We start from the raw sequence: 9055 nt of genomic DNA, 5'->3' as shown, positions 1-9055 counted from the left end.
AAGGGAAAGAGGTACTCAGGAAAAACAATGAAAGAATGAATCATGGTTCCTTTTCTTCAATCAACAGTTCATTTTGTAGTCCAGTTATATTTTTTAATGTCTCCTGTTGCTGCTTGCATTTTCATTACTTTTTTCTTTCTTAAATCAAGGAGTCCTAGGGCTTTTTCTAACACTAAAAACGAAGCTTCTATGTCTACCAAGAACCATACAAGTTGGCTCCCAATTAAAAAGATTGCCATAGGTTCCTAATTTGAAAGAGCCATGGTCCCCCTATTCTTCTAAAGTCAGAACTGTTTTTGACTAAGGATCCCTTACTTGTGGTCAGGGAGGAACTACCCTTTCCATTGGGAACATTTACTTTTTACACTGACCCAAATCAAGCACATCGATCTTTATACAGGGGCTTTCTCTGAATTTTGTTGTATGTGGCCTGCCCTGGACTGAAAAGTCCAGGAGTGTGTAGCATAGCCACTATGGCCCGAGTTACTTTCTTTATTAGCAGATCTTTGCTGTGTCTATTGTCAAATTTTGGACTATCTTCAATAATTCTGACCTAGTCTTCTCTATAATCTCATCCATGTTTGGGATCTTCTTATGTATATCTGGAGCCAACTGGTCTACAAAGGCCAGGTTAATTGCCTTAAGGTTTGCCAGGTCCTTCAGATTTATAGGAGTATAAAACTGTATGCTTTGAAAAATGCTCAAAGTGATTTATCTGAGCTTTATTTCATATCAGCTACTTTGGACAAATTATTGTATTTGATGGCTGCCTGCTTAAGATCCTCCAGTAGAGCCTGGTGTTATTCACCAAGTGACTTCCTACCCTCTTATATTCCATAGTCCCATTCTTGGTCTCCTTTAAGTTGAACTTGGTCAGTTGCCACTATTCTTTAGTCATTATCAAGAACACTAAACACAGGCAGTATCTTAGCTGCTTTGGCTAGGATGCACTTTCTTTCTTCTATAGGAAACAGAGTGGGAAGAATCTGTTGGCTGTCATTTCAAGTGAGGAGATGGTTAAAGAAAACAGAATCAGTTTGGGAAATTAAAGAACTGGGGTCTGCACTACAAGAGGGATTCTGATTTGCTCAATTGTAAAAATCCATTGTAGTAAACAGAGAATATACATATTTACCTTTAAGGACCTGGTGGAGAAAAAAGACAGAGGCCTGGTTGCTTTTGCTTCAGGGATAGAAATGAAAATAGAAACCACAGGTTGAACGAATAGAAACTGAGTCTGCATCCCCTCCCCCAAATAAGGATGGCCCTGATGGGTATGATGAGAGGAAAAGAAGGAAGGTGACTCCACTGAAAGAGTCAGGGAAGAAGTAGTCCTGTGGGGTGATTGAGGGAGAGGTTGAAGGGATGGAGGAAGAGAAAGTGGTGGGTTCGGAAGAGGTAAGGCAGTGTAGCAGAGGATAAAAAGTGTATGGGATCCTCCTGAGAGTCCTGTAAGTCCAAACTTTTGGAGAGGTTCCTGGAGGGCTCTTCTTTGCCATGACCAAGGCATGGCCACCTTGCCCATTGCAATCTGTAAACAAACTTCGTCCATGAGGACAGATTGAAGGTTGCCTCTGCCCAGGGTAGAAAATTCCCTGTGGAGGGGTTTGGGGGGAGCTTTCCTGGCTGAGGGTCATTGTGGACAGGGAAGCTTGCAGAGGAGATGAGTCAGTAAGGGTAAGCATTTGTCAGGCGATGGTATTCTGGGGAATCTCTCAGCTCTGACTGACTAGCAACCAGTTTCTTTGTTTATACAAGTTTCATAAAACAGAGGAAACTGAATTATTATCCAATAAGTACAGATTATGTGTTTGCTTATTCATTACATATCTATGGTACAACATTTTGCCTTTCTGCCAGGGGTGCCCAGGTGCCCCTAACATGCCTACCCGGAGAAGGCTAGGCAAAGTCCAGTCTGGAGAGTTCACTGCCTGTGTTTTCCTTCAGGGTGTCTGATGAGTGGGGTCTGGGATGAAAGCTGTGGATTCCTGGTCTTCTATCTGGGTGCCCAGGTCCCACCATGTACTGTCTGTAGAGGAAGTCAGGAATACAAGGGTCCAAGGTCCATATTTACCCTCGGGACTTCTGCACATGAGGCAGAAAAAAGAAAGTGGTATCCAAGATGAGCAGGATGCTGTCTGGGAAAGAATGGGCAGTATCAGAGGGGTGGGGGAACAGAAAAGTCTTTCTTGGGAGTCTTAGGCAAAACTCTTCTAGGCGAAGGTCTTCCCAATGGCAATCTTTAATGAAGCAGCTCTAAGACGATCTTGATCCTTGCTTGTGCATATTGCTTTATTGGGGGTGGGTATGAATGCATACACTTTATTCAGGATGAACCAGGGACTATATACTTTTGCAGGGAGGGCATGGTAACATCCAGGAAGGGAAGGTCATTGGCTGAAGGCTAAGGCTATCTAGATACCTCATTAGCATGGAGAAAAATTAGAGGTGCTATGCTACATGACTGAGTGGCCCTCTCAGTTGGGTGTCATGGTTACTCAGTCCAGAGCAGGTACCAAAATGGGTAGGGACATGCTCGACTACTGCTGATCTCAAGTCTCTGAGATCCCCAGGGTTTGAGCTCACTCAGCCTCACCAGATCTTATGCCTATCTGGTGGCACAACCCACTTGCCGTACACATGCCGAGGGTTATAAATTCAGTCACAGTTAGAGAATACAAAGAGAACATATTTTATTTTTACTATCAGCCCTACAACTCCAATTTTGAAAATCTAAAGATTGTCTTCTCCAAAGCAAACACATTTTTATATGACAGCCTGCTCTCAGACTGGCAATGGTTGCAGGCTGAAAGCACTCCAGACAAACAGAAAATATCTGAATCAGTCTTTTTATGAATAGCAAATACTAACACCTAACTTCTTTTACTATACGTTTCATCATCTACACTATAAAGTAGGAAAACTTTATTTTCATCAATCTATCTTATTTTCTAAGTTCTATTTCTCCAGGGGTGTGGTGTGCCCTGTATGACTCCCTATTTTTAAACTACATTTTCAGAGAGAGCTCTAAGCATATTGTAAAGGGAGGCCTTAAATCTGTAACCAATCCTCCTGGGTAGTCAGAGTTTGTCAATTGTCTCTGTTTATCCTGCACCAATTATACTGTTTGAGTTTGCTCAGGGGCAGATGCCCTAAGAAGATTTCCTGGATTAATGGCCTCATCTAGCTATGTTGTTATCTGTGCTTAATGATCTCCATGGTATCAGGGCATAAGGGGTCTACTTTCTGTGTGTTTGTGTTATATAAACAATACTCTTTCCTAGTGAGAAATTGTACTAAACAGGTAGATGTGAAAGAAGTACTCTTTTATAGTACTTGCCCAGCTCTTGGCTAATACCCAAAGAAGAGCTGGACACAACAGAAGATTTCATTAGCTTACATTAGCATTTTGCATGCACTGTCATCCTTAGATTTCTTTTGGGACCTGTCCCCATTTTACACTTTAAACAGTTTAAACAGAGACAGGAGATTGCAAGTCTGACTGCTTATAGACTGTAAATATATTACACAGTAAAGATATTACATACTGCCAGAATTATTTTAAGTATACCAGTGTTATCCTTTTTTGAATAGTTGTTACCAGGGGTCATCTAACCCATGTGGCAGAATTAAGTTTTCCCTAATAAGAGTATGATGAGCCTGTTGTGCTGGGGTCTTATGTCAAAATACACACTCAGGACTTTGCTTACTCAGGGCTTACTCTGCTCACTACACCTCTCCTTTTGTCTCTTTGATGTTGAGGATGCAAGTCTACACTTAGTCCGGGGCAGTTTGCTGCAATGTGTGACACAAGACTGTAGAACTAAACTTTCCTTCAGAGTTTATGAACAATTGATTAGCATGTGCAGAGACGAATAACTGAAGCTTCGTTCTCCAAGTTACTTACATCCTAAGACTATAGCCTATAGAGATCTCCTATGGAGAACCCCCACCTGTTCTGTACCTAATAAACCTGCTGAGATTCTAGGTTGCAGTGGTAGTTATTAGAGAATCCCACCTTATCCCATCTACATTGTATATGTGTCTGTGTTTCTGTCCTTTCTTCATTCCCTTGACATCCCTAGCTAGAATTTCAGGACTCAAGTTCTTCAGATCATGGTAGGATACTGAGCTGCTTTGGCATATGCTAAGGAGTAGTATAGCTATGTCATATAGAAGATTTATTTTTAGTCCTTTTAGAATTCTCTACTAATTTATAGAGTGACTGGATCAGTTTGCAATCCCAGAAATGGATAGAGGAAAGGGTTGGCTGTCCACATAATGGGTCATTCTATCCATTTGATCATTAAATCCTTCCTTGTTTGAAGTTACTTTTTGATGAAATTTACATGGAGCACAATTATCTTTACATCTTTTGCCCATTGGGAAAGATCTATATCTATCCACACATTCCTTCCTCAAATGTCTTTCTCACTAATTTCCCAATCAATGCTCATTCCAAGTTCCTTACCATCCTGCCAATCCATTGGTATAGCTCATATCAATAAACTAGCATACATCTTACCATTTCTCTTTCCAAGGAAAATGTACTGCCATGTGCATTGTCTAAAGTTCTGCCCACTGTGAACATATTCTTTCACCAGTGTCCTTCATAGTTGCCCCAGAAAAGGACTGTAATGATGTAGCTGTCCACATCTGAAGGGCATAGTATGCAGAACCATCAGCAAACCAAACCCTAGTGTTCTCTTTTTCAATAAACCAATGATACAATACACTCCATAATCCAAAAGGTAGATGCTTGGGGACAGAAAGTATTTTAACAGGAATAGGAACCATAGGCATATGGGCAACTTCTCCATGTAACTAGTGCCTCGAGAACCTGCTCAGGTCTGATCATGTATATACCAATTCTAATTGATAATGAATTTCTGCTCTGCAATCCAGCTTTATGGTTTTGTAAGTCAGATAGTACTCAGCTCATACTAAGCAGTTCAGATCACATGGTAACCTGGTAAGCCTATAGGCAAACCTTAACTCTCCATAAAGGACAAATAACAGGCCAAGAGATTACTCAAATGGAGAACAGTTTTATACACTGTTCTTAGATTCTTAGACTCCAAGATCCTACAACAACCAGCTACTCTCTAAATACTCAATAGATTTCCCCACTAAAACTTCCAGATCCTTCCATAATCTTCCTCAAAACATGGTCAGGTCTGTTATAACAATATCCCATCATCCAGTGCCAAGTTCTGTCTTAATTAGGGTTTTTGGTACTGTGATAAAACACCATAACCGAAAGCAGCTTTGGGAGAAAATGGTTTATTTTTGCTTATACTTCTTTATCACAGTCCCTCAAAGCAGGAACCTGGAGACAATGGATGCAGAGGCCATAGAAAAATTCTCTTTACTGGCTTGCTCCATCTGACTTTTTATAGCACCTAGTACTCCATCACAGGGATAGCACTGCACAGAGCAATCTGCGTCCCCGCACATCAGTTAATTAAGTTAATGATTGCGTTAACTTAAAAAAATGTATCATGGGCTTATTCACAACTAAACCTGTAGAGGGCATTTTTCAATTGAGGCTCCCTCTTCAAAACTGACTTAAGCTTGTGTCAAGCTGAAGTAAAACTAGGCAACATAGAAGAACCTTCTGGTTACTTCCTGTGGTGATTTGAATGAGAGCGACCCCTATAGATTCAAATGTTTGAATACCTGGTTTCTAGTTAGTGTAAATGTTTGGGAAGGATTAGTAGGTGTGGCCTTGTTGGAGGAGGTGTGTCACTGGAGGTGGTCTTTAAAGTTCCAAAAACCCATACCATTCCCAGTTAGCGCTCTCTCTCTCTCTCTCTCTCTCTCTCTCTCTCTCTCTCTCTCTCTCTCTCTCTCTCTCTCTCTCTCTCTCTCTATTATGCTTGTAGAGCTTAATTACTGCTCCAATGTTATTGCTTCCTGATTCCTGCCATGACAGTCATGGACTAACCCTCAGGAACTGTGAGGCCCAATCAAATGCTTTCTTTCATAAGTTTCCTCTGGTCATGGTATTTTGTCACAGCAATTGAAAAGTAACTAAGTCAGTCCCATAGCTCATTTCTTGAATAGGTCATTTGTTTTGTTTTGTTTTCATTCTTTAGCAGTGGTCCTCAGCCTTCCTAATGCCTTTAATCCAGTTCCTCATAATACAGTGACACCCAACCATAAAATTATTTCATTGCTACTTCATAATTCCAATTTGTTACTGTTATGGATTGTAAAGTAAATATATTTGGAAATAGAGGTTTGCCAAAGAGGTGGCAACCCACAGGTTGAGAACCACTGCTAAAGTTCTGGCTGCCTTTAAATACCTGTTTCCTATAGGCAGCAAATAGATTTTGTTTATTGATCCAGTCAGGTAGTTTGTGTGTTTGACTGGAAAACTGAGGCCATTAATATTTTAAAGTCACCATTGAAAGTTATGTGTTGACTGTAGGCATTGTGTTGAAGTATGTCTCCCACATCCTTAGATACTCCAGGACTTTTATCATGAAGAAGTATTAGGCCTCTCCGCTATTCCCTGTTCCAGAGACAGCCACATCTTCTTGTGCAGTGCCAGCCTCATCCTGTAGGCAAAATGGTGAAGGTCAGTACGAACAGATTTGGCCGTATTGGGCGCCTGGTTACCAGGGTTGCTGTCTGCTCTCCACATGGCAAAGTGGAGACTGTTGCCATCAATGATCCCTTCATTGACCTCAATTACATGGTCTACATGTTCCAGTATGACTCTACCCATGGCAAGTTCAACAGCACAGTCAAGGCTTAGAATGGGAAGCTTGTCATCAACTGGAAGCCCATCACCATCTTCCAGGAGCGAGACCCCGCTAACATCAAGTGGGGTGATGCCGGTGCTGAGTATGTGATGGAGTCTACTGGAGTCTTCACCACCATAGAGAAGGCCAGAGCCCACTTGAAGGGTGGAACCAAAAGGGTCATCATCTCTGCTCCTTCTGCCGATGCCCCCATGTTTGTAATGGGTGTGAACCACGAGAAATATGACAACTCACTCAAGATTGTCAACAATGCATCCTGCACCACCAGCTGCTTAGTCCCCGGCCAAGGTCATCTATGACAACTTTGGCATCATGGAAGGGCTCATGACCACAGTCCATGCCATAACTGCCTCTCAGAAGACTGTGGATGGCCCCTCTGGAAAGCTGTGGCATGATGGCCATGGGGCTGCCCAGAACAGCATCCCTGCATCCACTGGTGCTGCCAAGGCTGTGGGCAAGGTCATCCCAGAGCTGAATGGGAAGCTCACTGGCATGGCCTTCCGTGTTTCTACCCCCAATGTGTCCATTGTGGATCTGGTGTGCCACTTGGAAAAACCTGCCAAGTATGATGATATCAAGAAGGTGGTGCAGCAGGCATCTGTGGGCCCACTGAAGGGCATCCTGGGCTACACTGAGAACCAGGTTGTCTCCTGCAACTTCAACAGCAATTCCCACTCTTCCACCTTTGATTCTGGGGCTGTCATTGCTCTCAGTGACAACTTTGTGAAACTCATTTCCTGGTATGATAATGAATACGGCTACAGCAACAAGGTGGTGGACCTCATGGCCTACATGGCCTCCAAGGAGTAAGAAACCCTGGACCACCCACCCCAGCAAGGACATTGAGAGCAAGAGAGAGGCCCTCAGTTGCTGAGGAGTCCCTGTCCCAATTTGGCCCCCAACACTGAGCATCTCCCTCACAATTTCCATACCAGCCTCCCATAATGACAGGAGGGGGCTAGGGATCCCTCGAATACTCTCTTGAATACCATCAATAAAGTTCTCTGCACCCACAGAAAAGAGAAATACTGGATTTTTGTTAAACATCTTTTCTCTGTCTATTAAGATGATCACATGCTTCCTGACCTTGAGTCTATTTATGTGGTGGATTACATGTGTTGATTTACATATGCTGAAACACTCCTGCATCTCTAAGATGAAGCAGATTCAGTCATGGTAGATAATCTCTTCGATATGTTCTTGAGTTTGATTTGCTAGTATTTTGCTGAGAAATTTTGAATCTATATTCATCAGAGAAATTTTAACCCATAATTTTCTTTCTTTATTGGATCTTTGTCTGATATGATAACAAGGTAATACTGGCTTCATAAAAATGATTCAGAGCCATTGTGATAAAAACTGCATGGTACTGGTACAGTGACAGACAGATAGATCAATGGAATAGAATTGAAGATCCAGAAATGAACCCACACACCTATGGCCACTTGATCTTTGACAAAGGAGCTAAAACCATCCAGTGGGAAATAGACAGCATTTTCAACAAATAGTGTTGGCTCAACTGGCAGCTCTCATATAGAAGAATGAGAATTGATCCATTCTTATCTCCTTGTACATTCTTATCTCTTCTAGTGTATCTTCTAAGCCTCTTCCATCTCCTGTATTCTGTTGATGATGCTTTCATCTGTAGTTCTTGTTCTCTTCCATAGGCAGGATTCAATCTTCAGGATTCTCTCAGTTTGTGTTTTCTTTATTGCTTGTGTTTGTATTTTCAGGTCTTGGACAGTTTTATTCATATCCTTCACTTGTTTGAATGTATTTTCCTGTATTTCTTTAAGGGATTTATTCATTTCCCCTTTAAAGGCCTCGATCATCTTTATAATATTGGATTTAGGTCATCTTCTTGTGCTTCAGCTGTGTTAGGGCATCCAGGGCTTATTGTACTAAGATAGCTGTGTTCTAGTGGTGCCATATTGCCCTGGCTGTTGTTGATGGTGTTTTTAAGCTGACTTTTTAACCATCTGGTTGTCTCTGGTGTTGGCAGGCCTCTGGTAATATACATGTAGAATTGTGGGTCAGGAACTGGAGTACAAAGGAGCAGGTGCAGTTCACAGCTATTGGGAATGCTTTAGGGGGACCAGTAGGCAGGGAATTGTCCAAGATGGGTCTGATCTGGTAGACCCTTATGGCAGCAGACCTTCAGGAATGCAGGCAGGCCACTGGGCTGGGAAATGTAGGGCAGAGGGCACAGGGCAGAGCTCACCTCTGCTTGAATAATCAGGTATTATTTTAATTGGGCCTGCCTTTATAAATGACTTAGCTTTTTC

The 9055-nt window shown here is 42.1% G+C and overlaps 1 pseudogene; it reads left to right on the top strand.

Annotated features, from left to right (window-relative positions):
• The first annotated feature begins 6568 nt into the window (after positions 1-6568).
• Positions 6569-7591, top strand: LOC110313391 (annotated as a pseudogene).
• The last annotated feature ends 1464 nt before the right edge of the window (positions 7592-9055 follow it).

Source organism: Mus pahari, chromosome X (genome assembly GCF_900095145.1).
Source record: "Mus pahari chromosome X, PAHARI_EIJ_v1.1, whole genome shotgun sequence".
NCBI lineage: Eukaryota > Metazoa > Chordata > Mammalia > Rodentia > Muridae > Mus > Mus pahari.
The sequence above is the reverse complement of the archived record's forward strand: the minus strand, read 5'-3'. Positions and strand labels throughout refer to the sequence as shown.